This window comes from Oncorhynchus nerka, linkage group LG20, assembly GCF_034236695.1.
Source record: "Oncorhynchus nerka isolate Pitt River linkage group LG20, Oner_Uvic_2.0, whole genome shotgun sequence".
NCBI lineage: Eukaryota > Metazoa > Chordata > Actinopteri > Salmoniformes > Salmonidae > Oncorhynchus > Oncorhynchus nerka.
Window position 1 is genome coordinate 71,498,211 of NC_088415.1, and position 16,826 is coordinate 71,515,036.

The window sequence follows — 16,826 nt, forward strand, 5'->3', positions numbered from 1 at the left end:
ATGACAACGATGTAGGCTGTGAGTAGCGGTCATGGTATGAAGGTTTGGCTTGGAAAGGTTTTTCACCTGGTGACAGACATCTGATGTGTTGTGCACTGAAGTAGATTGTTGCGAGAAGGAATTATATATATATACAACGAGCAAAGTGATCATGCTCAACCTGTGTACCTACATTGTAAACTTTCATTCATAGGCTAGGTTGTAGCAACCTCATGATGGGTACAGGGAAAATTTGAGATGCATGTAGTAGCTTGATCCTATCGATGTTACATTAAGCTGGATGAATGGAATATTAATGAACAAAATAATCATCCTCCGCATCTTAAACGGCACCGATCACCACTGATTTGCATCACATGCATTCACTCACTGATCATGTATTGTTCTCTGTTTGCAGTGAGCTGAGCATTAAGAATTGGATCATGTCCATGGTATATGCTGGGCATGTGTCTCACATAGCATGGCTCCATCCCTACTGTGCACAGCAGATCTGTGGGACAAGACAACCACCATCAGATCACTAACCCACCTGACTCGACACTGGTTTTCTTTGCAAGCCACTTCCTTTCTTTCTGGATGCCTTATACAGAAAGGTGTGGTTTGACCCAAAGACGTTTCTTATTCTCCTTTCTTTTGTTTTATTTCAGAGTTACAAGTAAGGACGATTACTTTTTAAGTGTCGGCCTATATGTTCATCAGGATCAGCGGGCGAATCCTAAACCTCTGGGACTGAGTATTGTCCGAGTGAACCCTGTGGAGTGTTGCCAGAGGAAAGAGAGGGAGCTTAACATTGTGAAGAGACCCAGGACAGAGAACAAGGGAGTTTTGGATGTGAATGACGCTCAACCCTCCTCTTCTTCAGCTTCCAAGCTTGAGAGCAGATCTAGTAGCTGTACTGACCAAGTTCAGCCACCAGGTGGCAGTAGAACCTCAGGGAGCAGCTGCAGCAGGAATGGCAACAACAAATAATTTTACCGTCATTTAACCAGGCAAGTCAGTTAAGAACAAATTCTTATTTACAATGACAGCCTAGGAAAAGTGGGTCAACTGTCTTGCTCAGGGACAGAACAACAGTTTTTTATATTGTCAACTCGAGGATTCAATCTAGCAACCTTTCGGGTTACTGGACCAACTCTAACCGCTAGGCTACCTTCCTCCCCTGGAAGAGGATAAGGAGCCATGCAAACAGGCTTGTTCAAAGACTGACATTGATGTCTCAACGACCTACACTGTGCACAGCCTTCTCTCAGTTATTAAGCAAACTGATCCATACATGCTTGACATCGACCTTGATTTTTCCTCTTGCAAGAATCCCTTCAAGGAGATGTCTACACAGGTAAAGGCAATGATCTGTAACTGTTGGAAATGAGAGGCTTAGCCTTCTCAAGGAAACATATACCGCTGAGATGAAGCAGATTTCTTACTTAGTATCAGCAAAAGTGTTGTAAGATGTGTTGCTTTTTCTTTGGAAATCATGTCATGATTTGATACCATCAGTTTTACTCCACCTCCTCTTTATACCATAGGAGCAGTACACTATTCTACATGCGCTATCTCTACAGCTTCATTAAACCTAGCGAAGACCCAGATGAGATAAGAGAAAATACTGTGTCTTTTCCAAAAGTGTTATGTGTTTCAGAAGGTGTCTTTGTATCAGAAGCATGTGGTGTTTCTCCTCTACTGTACACTACAACTGTGTCATGTTGTGTTGTGTTTAGGAAGAGTTGACAGAGTGTGTAAAGAGACATAGCCAGCAGCTGGAGGATCTGGAGACAGCATTTGAAGACCTGGTGGAGGATGATAGTAAGGAGATTGTCAGGTGCTGGGCTGCCAACCCTGGGTAGGGTAAATCTCTACCTGCCTTACAGTAACTCTGTTGCCAGCCCTGGGTAGGATAAATCTGCTCTGGCTGCCAGGCAGATACTGCTGCATCACCCCAACTAGGCCTTATCCTCAGTCGGACACTTTTTTCTTCAGAACCCTTCTCTCGACATTTTTCAGTCATATAATACCAGCACAATATCAGAACTGGGAGGAAGTTCAATTGATATCTACGTCTGGTGATTTTTCCCTCGTACATCAATATCTATGCTATTCCTCCCATGAACAGATATAATACATTTTGTGTGTAATCAAGTTTTTCTTGGGGGTTGAGCACCTCTCTGTTGTCTGCCTCTCGTTGCAACCAATTGTCATAGTCTCATGTCAGAATTAGACGTTCATCCATGTTTAAGGTTAAGTTCAGGCATTATCTCCAAATGGTTACGGTAAGGGTTAAGGTTTGGGATAGGCTTAAAACAAAAATATACAAAACTACTTTCTATAGCTGAACAACCTTTGGAATCAGAGGCAAGAGGCAGATGCTTATGCCCATCCGCCATCTCCGTCCACAACACCCTAGCAAACCTGAAACCAACTTGAAGGTAACAGAGCTCACCGTTACCCCGAGTGGCCGGTTTCCACATCATCGTCTGACGTCCTCCGACATGGATGGACATCGAGTACTGACCTGTATCATGGGTGACCTGACTGCTCACTGTCTGAATTAGATTTGGATGTCATAAGGCTATCATTGTAGCTAAAACGATACAGGCATGGTACTGTAGGGTGTCTCCTGGTTGGGGAGGTGATGTTCATGTTGGAAATATATCTCATATTTGTTTTCTAATCAAATATTTGCACAATTATAACATGGCCCGGGACTACGAACTTGTAAAATTACTGCTTTTTCACCGATATGGTCATAACCATTGGTACATTTTTCTTGCTACATTGCTAATTCAATTTATTTCCAGGGAAGGGAAGGAAAATGGAATGAGGAAGAAAATAATGTAGCACTAATGATGAAAAGGTCAATCTCTAAATTTAGCCTGTCATTAACAGCTAAAAGGGTTTTACTTTGCTGCTTCTTTTCAACCTTTTACTCTTAAAGGCACAATGCTGATAAAACGATGGCTTTCATTATGTGGATTGCTCATACTATTATATCCCTTCCTGGTGCTTCTCCCTCTCCAATAGGGGTGATGATGAGGATGTTGATGATGATGATTAAGGTGCACTAGGCGGGGCTGACCTGTGATTGTGTCTCCCTCTGTGATGGTGGTGATGATGATGATTAAGGTGCACTAGGCGGGGCTGACCTGTGATTGTGTCTCCCTCTGTGATGGTGGTGGTGATGATGATTAAGGTGCACTAGGCGGGGCTGACCTGTGACTACTCGCGGGGCTGACCGGTGACTACTCGCGGGGCTGACCAGTGACTACTCGCGGGGCTGACCGGTGAGCTACCCCACCACATTAGCAGTGAGGAGGAGATTGAGAGGCTGGTCCTGGCAGTGGAGCTCATTCTGGAGGCGCCGACCCAGCCCACCCTTATCACCGTCTCCAAGAATGTCAGTGCCAGTTGTGTAACAATACTTTAACGTACCTCTTAAGTTGTTTTGGGGGGTATCTGTACTTTACTATTTATATTTTCAACAACTTTTACTTAACTACATTCCTAAAAAAAAAAAAGACATTTTCTCGGACACCCAAAATGGTCCAATTCATGCACTTATCAAGAGAACATCTCCGGTCATCCCTACTGCCTCTGATCTGGCGGACTCACTAAACACACATGATTCATTTGTAAATGATGTCTGAGTATTGGATTGTGCCCTTGGCTATCCGTAAACAAAATAAAAACAAGAAAATGATGACATCTGGCTTGCTAAATTTAAGGAATTTGAACTGATTTACACTTTGACTTTTGATACTTAAGTGTATTTTAGCAATTACATTTACTTTTGATACTTAAGTGTATGTAAAAACAAAGACTTTTACTCAAGCAGTATTTTACTGGGTGACTTTTACTTATTTTCTATTAAGGTATCTTTACTTTTACTCAAGTATGACATTTGGATACTTTTTCAACCACTGGTCAGCGCCACTCACCCTCCCTGGAAAACAGACATCTTACTTAACGGAGGAACATGGGACACGTTGTAGCACTGGATATGTAGCAAACATTTGTTGTTGTTGTTGTTGTTGATAGCCGTCAATTTGCTTTTTGTAAAATGTAGAGAGCAAGACAGAAGCTTTAGGCATATGTCAAAGATGTGACTGTGAAAAAAATTGTCTTGACACCTATAGACACAGTTTGTTCTAGCACAAGAGACCATGTGCTCTGCTATTATTAAGGGGGTATGTGAGGGTATTGTGGCTTTTGTGAAAGAAAATGGCTAAAAGCATAGGCCTACCCTTTGCTAGCTTAAGATTAAAATCAAAATTATGGACCTGATTATATAAAGCGATCTATAACAATGCTTTAGTCCACAATATTTATGCAAGTTTGCAATCTGTAAAATGCAGGAGAAAGATGTGACTCTGGGATGTCTCTGGGTTGACTCTATGACATTCAGAGGCTGCGCAACCTTCTATAACCAAAGAGACAAAACATTTACTTTGCTTGGGAGGTAATGTGTGATTCTGTCAATATCAATTGACGTTAGACATTTCAACAGGCTATTCAACAACATACTAACTCTAAATCAGTCAGAAACAAGCCAGGTAGCCTAAGAAGGAACGAAAATGAAATATTTAGGCTATATTATTATTTCAAGGCTATAGCCTGCCATTTAAGAAATCAATTGTGAAGCATTGGTGACACGCTGGCATGAGCGCTCAGCAACACATCAACAACAGCACCTCAACAACATGCCTATACATTTCGCATTTAGGCTGTATAAAATTAAATAAAAAATATATAATTATTTTGAATTAAATAATCATGTGAAAAAATGCCTTATTAGGCTATCGTGCCTTCAGAGAGTATTCATGCCCCTGGACCTGTTCCACATTTTGTTGTTACAGCCTGTATTCAAAATGGATTCAAGCCTTTTTTTCCCCCCTCACCCATCTACACACAAAAGCCCATAATGAGAAAGTGAAAATGTGTTTATAGAAATGTTTTTGCGAATTTATTGAAAATGAAATATAGAAATGTACATAATTTACATAAGTATTCACACACCAGAGTCAATACTAGGTAGAAGCACCTCTGGCAGCGATTACAGCTGTGAGTCTTTATGGGTAAGTCTCTAAGAGCTTTCCACTTTTGGATTGTGCAACATTTGCCCATTATTTTTAAATTCTGCAACCTGTGTCAAATTGCAATAGATTCTCAAGTAGATTTAAGTCAAAACTGTAATTTGGCATCTCAAGTACATTCACTGTTTTCTTGGTAAGCAACTTCAGTGTAGATTTGGCCTTTTTTTAAAGTTATTGTCCTGCTGAAAGGTGAATTAATCTTCCAGTGTCTGGTGGAAAGCAGACTGAACCATGTTTTCCTCTAGGATCTGATAGATTAATGCAGTGCTGTTATTATAATGGGTATCTTTTCACGCCTACGCTTGTCCACGGTGGTCTGCGAATCCACAACTTTGTGTCTACTTTGCCATGTAATGCTTACAAAAACTGCATATCTAAGGCTCTGGTCTGTCCTAGGATTGAAGGTAAATGGTAGGCCTGTTCTCTGCTATCCACTTTGTTTTAATTATTATTTTGAGTATAGGGGAGGGTCGGGTAAAAATATGTTTTACTGAAGGGAGGGCCATCAATTTTCATTTCAGAGAGGTCCGGTTTTCTCCAGGTATCCCTCATTATAAATAACATACATGAAACCACACCAGAGGACAATCTGCCCAAGACATCATGATACAAATCACTGTGATGACAGGACACATCGCAATTTGAGATGCATCTGTCGTGTAACTCTGACTTAGACCCATAAATCATCTACTGGTGTCAGGGGATTCAGCCTGAAGATGGTATTTCTTATTTGCAAATGTACCTGTGGTGACACGCAGGTACTAGGTTATTTGAAAGGCTTTAAAGTATGGGTTGAATGGTTGGAAATCAAGATAGCATGTCTACCTACTCCCCTGTCTAAGTTTTACTCAGGTAAGCAGGTATCGAAAATATATGTTTACTTGACATTATTGTTGTCTAATCAGATACTGTACAATTTAATGAGGACTTAATTTTCTTAATGTGCTGAGCTCAGTCGTCATTAGTCAGTTTTCATCATTTGTGTATAATTGATTGTTTGCCAATTTTTTGCCCAGTCCTGACAATATTGGATGAAGGCAGAATTCACAAAGTGACATTTTGATGACTATGGTGCCATTTCTAGAGCAAATGCAGTGATGGCACTGACAAATGCTCAACTGTAGGAATTATTCATGAAATAAATATGTTTTTGTGCCCATAACAATCTCCTTTTGCTAATTACTCACAAATCCTTTCCCTAATACAATGTGTCACTTTAATCAAATCTGAGGAAGCACTTATGACCTTAGCTGACCCCTTTTAATATTTGTATTAGGTTTTTGTGATTAGACCCTATCCTACCACACCCACTCCAGTTCGTTAGCAACTCTGTGCTTTGACATCTTCATCTCAACGTTTTTAAAACTTAATGAATAGATTTGTATCTAAGTCAGTCAAAGCTATTGCATGTTATGCCACAACTTCAATGCCTTGGATGTCAATGCAGAGTACAATTTGTCCCAACTACTGCACTGTCATTTTGAGTATACAGGAATACCTATTAATGCTTGTACATGAACACATGATACTTCATTGGAATGTTATTCTTCTGCAATTCTTACAGATTCTCTCCGTAATATTGTTCCCATTTTGAACGTCTTCCAAGGGAAGATGGGATGCCCATTAGAGTAGACTATAGCTGCTGTCAGGAAATATATTACATTTTCTGTGGGTATAATAGACTTGTTTTGTCTCCTGTTTTGATATTCACCATGTTCTTTTGAACAAAACGCATGCATTTTTGTGTACACCCATGACAAATTGTCCAATTAGAATCTTCATGGCTTTGCATACAATATCTTCATGCATACGATATCTCCAATTAAGCAGACATTGATGCTCCTCAAGACATAACGCAGATTTTTGTTGATTGCAGCTCACCATTTAAATATGAATTTATACCCCAGCATGATGTAGCCTATTCCACACATCAATAACATTCAGTACACAATATCTGCTATATGATGACTCAATGTGAATTAAGGAACAGGTTTGTACCATAGACGTATAGACACAACTTAGCCGTATGAAAGCTGCTTATACCATGGTCAGAGCCGAATATACTCTATATGATTCTGACCATGGTATTCTTTGTGTGCAGTCTTATTCAAGACCACATCAACAACTTCAGTCATTGCAATGAACCTACACACAGAGGGAATCATTCTCATTCCCCACCATTTCAATCCTTCCCTAAAGTGTCCACCACAGACAACCTTGATTCCTCCTTCCACGGGACTCAGACCTGTATTCTGTATGCTGAGCTGTGTCCCAGGTCCTTCCTGTGCATTGTAAATGATGGTGTTGGACCGAGCATTGAGATGGACCTGTGTGCTCAGATTACTGATGCACCAACCAAGGCTGTTGGATCCCGTCCCCTCTGACCGGCATGTCTTAGCTGCCATGGATGGGATCAGGAAGGCTTCGCCATCCACATTACATTTAGATGAGCATGAATGACCAACCCGGTGGACACACTCTAGTGATGCCTGCAAAAAAGTCCCTAGTCCAAAAATCCTATAGGATTAAAATAAAATAAAAATCTAATAGAATCATATAGGAGTCCAATAGGACTGGTTCCATTGCATTCTTGCACAGGAATCCTATAGGATCTTATAGTATAAAATCCTATAAGGTAGAATCCCATATGAGTCCAATAGGACTGGTTTCAAAATCTGACAGGATTTTTCTATTGGTCATACTGCAAATGAACTTGCAGCCCTGAATCACTCCCATATTGTGATGGTGTGTTGAACAGGTTAAGAACCTCAGGGAATTATCACTGGTGTGAGTAGGCAAAGATACATTGTAGAATAATAGTGAAGACATCAAAACTATGAAATAACACATATGGAATCATTTTTAGTAAATTATAGTATAACAATACAGTGACAAAAAAATAGATACAAATGGCTACAACTTAGCTAGCTAGTCAGTTAACAGCAAAATGTGGCTAAAAGTAGTTTCTTAGCTAGCATAAAAACAAGTGCATAAAATGCTGCAACATGACACAAATATGACTAAGACATAAGGAAACAAATACTGTACCCAGAGTTCTTGCATTCACAGTGAAGGATAAAACAGTTAGAATAAAACTGTTTGAAAAATGTCTCTGCACAGCCACGGGTGTTGAGCTGAACTTGGGAGTTCATGCTAGATGTGATGTCATCAGTCACTCTTAAAGGGACAGGCTTTCTTACAGGTGAATAAAACAGGAATTAATATAGAACTGTTGTTTCCAATCAACAAAAATGTTGTAATTTATGTTATTGCATTGTACTGGAACTTATGACAAAAACTATTATTTATTGGGTTCAATAAGGAAAAAAAGTTTGAATAAGTTTCTGATTGGGGTGACAAAATCCTTCAACAAGATTTACCAAAAACCTACAGGATTGTGAGAATCTTGGTCCAATAGGATTAATTGTGATTCCCAATAGGAAAAAAGCAGTCCAATATAATTCCAATATGATTCTGATACAGGTGACACAAAATCCTATAGGATTGTGAGAATCCTATGATATTCTATTGGGAAAAAAATGTACTGTCTGGAGAGCGGAGTCAGTGAAACATGAAAACTAGTTAAAGGGGAAATCTGTGATTGCTACATACGTTTTTTTTTGTACACTGAGTGTACAAAACGTCATGAATGCCTGCTCTTTCCATGACACAGACTGTCCAGGTAAATCCAGTTGATAGCTATGATCCCTTATTGATGTCACTTGTTAAATCCACTTCAAATCAGGGTAGATGAAGAGGAGCGAACTGTGTGTACGGAACTGCAACGCTGCTGGGTTTTTCACGTTAAACAGTTTCCCGTGTGTATCAAGAATGGTCCACCACGCAAAGGACATCCAGCCAACTTGACACAACTGTGGGAAGCATTGCAGTCAACATGGGCCAGCATCCTTGTGGAACACTTTAGACACCTTGTTGAGTCTATGCCCCAATAAATTGAGGTTGTTCTGAGGGCGAAAGGGGAGGGGGGGTTGGAACTCAATATTAGAAAGGTGTTCTTAATGTTTTGTACACAGTGTACAAAACATTAAGAACCCATTCATTCTTGAGGAATATAACTTACAATGCCTCATGAGCTTAGTTTTAACTGTTGCAACCCATCAGAACCAAAATCCATTGTTTGTAAACAATGTAATAAAAACAACACCATATAGCCTCAGTCCTTGCGTCCATAGTGCTGTCTATGAATTTGAGAGTGGTTCCATTTCTCCAGCCCCATCCCATAGCTGTTTACCAAAAACCGTGGCAGGTGATGGCTTTGTTCTTGTTTGATCTGCAGATTGCCTCTTTAAGTGCAAACATGGGTTGTGAGATCCAAGGTGAGCTAGTAATTGTAAATGTGGAAGTAGGCCCTGTGAAAACCTACAGACATGAGTCAGCGACCTTCAAGCATTAAAGTTATGTAACTGTTTCTAATAAACCTGACGCTGCTGGGTATAGTAGGTGACAAAGAGAGAGAGAGCATCATCATTGTTCTCTGCTTTTGAAAACATTTCTTACTGACACCCACCTTCTCCCATTTTCTCATTTTCTGTTTTGCAGTCTGGCAGCTGTTGTTAAAACTGAAAATAAAACTGAGGTGACATCACACTAATGCACTAATAGAAGCCTAATTATAGCCAAGGTCACTTTCTTTGTTTAGCTTATTTCAGACTCAGATATTTGTATATGGGGGTGATTTAATTTAATAAAATGTAATAAAATACTGTATAATAATGTAATTAAAACAGGCTAATAAGTCAAAGACAGAGGATGGGCAACTTTATCTTCCAGTGCTTAACTCCACATCATCATTAGACACTGTAACTTTCAGCTCCTGCTCCAAAGAGAATTGTGTCAAGATCCACCTGTTCATTTATCCTGGCTGATAACTAGAACACAGCGGGCTGCCTGGCTCCCTAGTAGCTTTCAGTGAAATATGCTATTGTCAATACAAGGAACCAACTAAACAACCAAAGTCAATAAGAACAGATCAGCATGTCATTTTCTATCTCTTGCTGTATCATTCCCAGTAGAGCTAACTGTTGTTTGACATTAGGAACTAGCCTATTAGAACAATGCTCTGCAGTTCCAGTTTTAAATCCATTCCATCAATCAAAATGAAATATAAGAAAATATTGGGAAGTGTATGTTTCTATCAAGGGTTAGTTTCCCTGGCAACCATGCTATGCCACTAGCAAGCAACTTAAAACTGGGGAACAAGTAGAAATCTTGGAACCTCAAAACGTTCAGAAGATTTCAACTGCAACCTAAAAACGTTCAAAACCTCAAAACACATCATTTCATTTCACACTAAAATAGGAATGAAAAAGTGATACGTAATCACATCCCCTGGCAGCGGTTGTTCATGTTTGGCACACTTAGCCTAGAGTCATAGTAAACATTGAAGGCAGAATGTTCCACAAGGAATGAATAGGCTAATCATCATCACCAAAATAAATCCACAGAAGATGCCTCATGAATAAGTGAAATCACATATCTACATAATATTCCAGTCACATCATAAAAAGAAGGAAACTACATCTGGAAATGAAATATCTGGAAAATGTTTATCCTGAATAACATGCAGATTCTACTTAATTGAAAGCACACTGATGCATTTTACTTGCACATAGCAGTGAAACAATATTGTATAGGTGTTACTGTAATTTAATTATACCAATGTGTTTTCATTAATTGAATTACCTTAATCTATTTCAAGAGAATTTGTAAGATTCTTGTTTGCATAAAATAGACGGGGACCAGTCTTATCAATAATAGGTAGCAGAATTTATTCTCGGAGCGCGCTGCCACTTTACCACGAGCAACAGTTTATATACAATAACATGACGTCATTTCATTGCTTAACAGAATCCCCTCCTCTCGACCGGGACAAAGTGAGATTAATAGTTCATTGTAACTTACTAACACACTCACAGGTCACACAACATAACTGAATTAACTTTTGACCCCCCAACATTACCGATCACCACTTAGCTGACAGTTCTAATTAACAGAAAACCTAGGAATGCACTCACTTCCTTATCTAAAAACCCCAGAGCTCAGTTTGGTCGGTTCAACCATAGGTTAACTACATTATCTGTTTACTTAATCCCCAGACCATTCCTTTCTTCCCAGTTGGAATGGTGTTCATTAACTTGAATTACTCCTTGTCCGTGTCTCACAATCCCTTCTTATGAACTCATATTGTTAAACAGATATAATAAAACAGAGTATAAGTTTTACTTATTTACAGTTCCATTTAAAATGATTTGTTCAGTCATTTAATCATAATTTTCCCAACAATAGCTCTCCTCTTGTCTTGTAGCAGATTGCCTACAGCCAAGTAATACATGTTTTCATTCACTTCCTTGGCTCTGTATAGCAGTAGGTTTAGTTCCTTTTTTCATCACATATACAGTAAGGTCCAAAATGATTGTCACCCTTGATAAAGACGAGCAAAAAAGAGCTATATTGTATGCCCAATTATTTTGAAAATGATATGCTTTTATGCTAACCTAATTGAAAAATATATAAATATTTTGTTTAAAGCGATATGTAACTTTTTAGGCAACCTGACAAAATTCACATAGACATTTGAGTTTTAGATCTGTCATTCTCGTTGAAAGCAAATCTAAGAATCTGTTCTATGTAGGCTATTTCTATGCTTCCCTGTTTTAAGTTTTGTTTTTGCTTCTTTTACTTTCGGATTTGTACACCAGCTTCAAACAGCTGAAAACACTTTTGGTTATGGATAATATATTTCACAGCGGTTTAGATGCTACAATGATTCTCTACCCTATACTTGCTTGTTTTGTCACAAACACAAATTAGGTGAACAATTTAAATTTTAACAACCGGAAATAGCGGAGCGATTTTTTGCATAGTGCATCTTTAACAAGTAATACATGTTTTTCTGAAAAAGAATAGAATACAAATTATTGGCACCCTTGATAAAGACAAGCAAAACAGACGGTTTGAAATAAATAATACAAATACTGAGCTATATAGTATGCAAAAACAATTGGGAAAATTAATGTTTTTCTGAAAAAGATACGAGTCAAAATAGCCCCATAATATCAACGATCCACCACCATATTTTACAGTAGGTATGGGGTTCTTTTCTATATATGATTCCTATTTTTTACGCCAAACCCGCCACTAGTGTGGTCAAAGAGCTCCATGTTCCTGTCATCTGACATATAGCCCAGGCTCCAATCAAAGCGTCAATGCCATTTAGCAAACTCCAGGATTTTACATTTGTTTGAATGACATGAAAATAGAGCTCTTTGGCCATGCACATCAGTGGTGGGGTTGGCATCGAAATTAGGAATCATATGCAGAAAATAACCCCAAACCTACTCTAAATGTTATGCAGGTGAGTGAGGACCCAACAGCGATTCAACAGAAACAGAGTCTTTTAATGTCCAAACAGGGAAAACATAAATCCTCAATCTTTACAGGAGATGTCCAAACAGGGAAAACATAAATCCTCTATCTTTGCAGGAGAGTCCTCCTTCTAGTAGTAGAGGAGAATTGCAGGGCTAGCGGCAACAGACTGCAGGTCCCTCTGGGTAGGCGCGGGCCGTAGAGGACAGAGACACCTGCTCACACGCAGCATCTGATGAAGAGGCAGATTACGACAGGACGGAACAAGGGCAAAGCAAACAAGAATCCGACAAGGACAGAAGCAGAAACAGAGAGAGAAATAGAGACTTAATCAGAGGGCAAAAGAGGAGACAGGTGTGAGAGAGTAAACGAGGTCGTTAGGAGAATGGGGAACAGCTGGGAGCAGGAACGGAACGATAGAGAGAGAGAGAGATAGTAACCTAATACGACCAGCAGGGGGAAACGAAGAGAAGAGAAAGCACAGGGACAAGACATAACATGACACTAAAATGTTGTGGTGGTGGATCTTTGATGTTATTGGGCTATTTTGCTTCTACTGGTTGTGGGGCACTTGCTAAGGTCAAGAGCATCATGAACTTTACCCAGTACCAGAAAATGTTATCCAAAAACCTGGTTGCATCTGCCAGGAGGCTAAAATGTGGCTATAAGTGGATCTTCCAGCAAGACAATAACCCTACGGTTTGAACTGATTTGGGCTCAGGCGAAAGATATCAATGATCTGAAAGGATTCTGTATGGAGGAATGGTCTATGGTCTATGGAATGGTCAGGCTTTTGAAGAAATGAAATCTCGCGTCTTGTGACGGGCGGCCGCCCAACAACCTGCCCGCTTGACCCTATTCCCTCCTCTCTTCTCCAGACCATTTCCGGAGACCTTCTCCCTTACCTCACCTCGCTCATCAACTCATCCCTGACCGCTGGCTACGTCCCTTCTGTCTTCAAGAGAGCGAGAGTTGCACCCCTTCTGAAAAAACCTACACTCGATCCCTCCGATGTCAACAACTACAGACCAGTATCCCTTCTTTCTTTTCTCTCCAAAACTCTTGAATGTGCCGTCCTTGGCCAGCTCTCCCGCTATCTCTCTCAGAATGACCTTCTTGATCCAAATCAGTCAGGTTTCAAGACTAGTCATTCAACTGAGACTTCTCTTCTCTGTATCACGGAGGCCCTCCGCACTGCTAAAGCTAACTCTCTCTCCTCTGCTCTCATCCATCTAGACCTATCGGCTGCCTTCGATACTGTGAACCATCAGATCCTCCTCTCCACCCTCTCCGAGTTGGGCATCTCCGGCGCGGGCCACGCTTGGATTGCGTCCTACCTGACAGGTCGCTCCTACCAGGTGGCGTGGCGAGAATCTGTCTCCTCACCACGCGCTCTCACCATTGGCGTCCCCCAGGGCTCTGTTCTAGGCCCTCTCCTATTCTCGCTATACACCAAGTCACTTGGCTCTGTCATAACCTCACATGGTCTCTCCTATCATTGCTATGCAGACGACACACAATTAATCTTCTCCTTTCCCCCTTCTGATGACCAGGTGGCAAATCGCATCTCTGCATGTCTGGCAGACATATCAGTGTGGATGACGGATCACCACCTCAAGCTGAACCTCGGCAAGACGGAGCTGCTCTTCCTCCCGGGAAGGACTGCCCATTCCATGATCTCGCCATCACGGTTGACAACTCCATTGTGTCCTCCTCCCAGAGCGCTAAGAACCTTGGCGTGATCCTGGACAACACCCTGTCGTTCTCAACTAACATCAAGGCGGTGGCCCGTTCTTGTAGGTTCATGCTCTACAACATCCGCAGAGTACGACCCTGCCTCACACAGGAAGCAGCGCAGGTCCTAATCCAGGCACTTGTCATCTCCCGTCTGGATTACTGCAACTCGCTGTTGGCTGGGCTCCCTGCCTGTGCCATTAAACCCCTACAACTCATCCAGAACGCCGCAGCCCGTCTGGTGTTCAACCTTCCCAAGTTCTCTCACGTCACCCCGCTCCTCCGCTCTCTCCACTGGCTTCCAGTTGAAGCTCGCATCCGCTACAAGACCATGGTGCTTGCCTACGGAGCTCTGAGGGGAACGGCACCTCAGTACCTCCAGGCTCTGATCAGGCCCTACACCCAAACAAGGGCACTGCGTTCATCCACCTCTGGCCTGCTCGCCTCCCTACCACTGAGGAAGTACAGTTCCCGCGCAGCCCAGTCAAAACTGTTCGCTGCTCTGGCCCCCCAATGGTGGAACAAACTCCCTCACGACGCCAGGACAGCGGAGTCAATCACCACCTTCCGGAGACACCTGAAACCCCACCTCTTTCAGGAATACCTAGGATAGGATAAAGTAATCCTTCTCACCCCCCTTAAAAGATTTAGATGCACTATTGTAAAGTGGCTGTTCCACTGGATGTCTTAAGGTGAACGCACCAATTTGTAAGTCGCTCTGGATAAGAGCGTCTGCTAAATGACTTAAATGTAAATGTAAATGTCTAATATCCTCCCAATGCATTCTCCAATCTCATAAAGCATTATAGAAAAAGGCTCAGTGCCATTGTCCTCATAAGGTGAGGTATTGAAAGGTACTGAAAACAGGGGTGCCAATAATATTGACCCCTATCTTTTTGAGATAAACATTTATTATTAAACAAAATCTCTTATTTTTTTCATTGTTTTAGTGTAAAAATATATAATTTTCGGGGGGTTGCATACAATATAGCTTACTATTTAAACTCAGCAAAAAAAGAAATGTCCCTTTTTCAGGACCCAGTCTTTCAAAGATTATTCGTAAGATCTTCATTGTAAAGGGTTTAAACACTGTTTCCCATGCTTGTTCAATGAAGCATTAACAATTAATGAACATGCACCTGTGGAACGGTTGTTAAGACACTAACAGCTTACAGACGGTAGGCAATTAAGGTCACAGTTATGAAAATTTAGGACACTAAAGAGGCATTTCTACTGACTCTGAAAAACACCAAAAGAAAGATGCCCAGGGTCCCTGCTCATCTGTGTGAACGTGCCTTAGGCATGCTGTAAGGAGGCATGAGGACTGCAGATGTGGCCAGGGCAATAAATTGCAATGTCCGTACTGTGAGACGCCTAAGACAGCGCTACAGGGAGACAGGACGGACAGCTGATCATCCTCGCAGTGGCAGACCACGTGTAACAATACCTGCACAGGATCGGTACATGCGAACATTACACCTGCAGGACAAGTACAGGATGGCAACAACAACTGCCGGAGTTACACCAGAAACGCACAGTCCCTCCATCAGTGCTCAGACTGTTCGCAATAGGCTGAGAGAGGCTGGACTGGGGGATTCTAGGGCTGTTGTAAGGCAGGTCCTCACCAATGGGCACAAACCCACCGTCGCTGGACCAGACAGGACTGGCAAAAAGTGCTCTTCTCTGACGAGTTGCGGTTTTGTCTCACCAGGGGTGATAGTCGGATTCGCATTTATCGTGGAAGGAATGAGCATTACACCGAGGCCTGTACTCCGGAACGGGATCAATTTGGAGATGGAGGGTCCGTCATGGTCTGGGGCGTGGTGTCACAGGATCATCGGACTGAGCTTGTTGTCATTGCAGGTAATCTCAACGCTGTTCGTTACAGGGACAGTTACAGAGGTCTAAGGCCATTCCCCCCAGAAATGTCTGGGAACTTGCAGGTGCCTTTGTGGAAGAGTGGGGTAACATCTCACAACAAGAACTGGCACATCTGGTGCAGTCCATGAAGAGGAGATGCACTGCAGTACTTAATGCAGCTGGTGGCCACACCAGATACTGACTGTTACTTTTGATTTTGACACCCCCTTTGTTCAGGGACACATTACACCATTTATGTTAGTCACATGTCTGTGAGACTTGTTCAGTCTATGTCTCAGTTGTTGAACCTTGTTATGTTCATACAAATATTTACACATGTTAAGTTAGCTGAAAATAAACACAGTTGACATTGAGAAGACGCTTGTTTTTTTGCTGAGTTTATATTATTTTTCATTTATTTATTTTTTGCTCATCTTTATCAATATTGGGGGGGGGAATGTTTTTCTCAAAAAGATAGGAATCCAAATGATTGGAATCCTTGAGAAAGACGAGCAAAAAAACTAGTCACAAACCTCTATGTAATGATAGCCATTACATGTGTTGACTCAATAGTTTGTGTGGTAGTGAGATAAATCTATCAATATGTCGTTACATTAGTCATGTTCAACTATATTGCAATTGTTATTTGGCTCATGAGGCAAAAATGAAAAGTTGTCCTTATTTACAGATATTATAATACTGTTTCTTTGAACAGTTCACATACAGTATCTCCATAAGGTTCAGTATCTGCTGGGAATT

The 16,826-nt window shown here is 41.1% G+C and overlaps 1 pseudogene; it reads left to right on the forward strand.

Moving 5' to 3' along the window:
* On the forward strand, window positions 1-3,052 carry LOC135563111 (UPF0489 protein C5orf22 homolog; annotated as a pseudogene).
* Window positions 3,053-16,826: the final 13,774 nt, after the last annotated feature.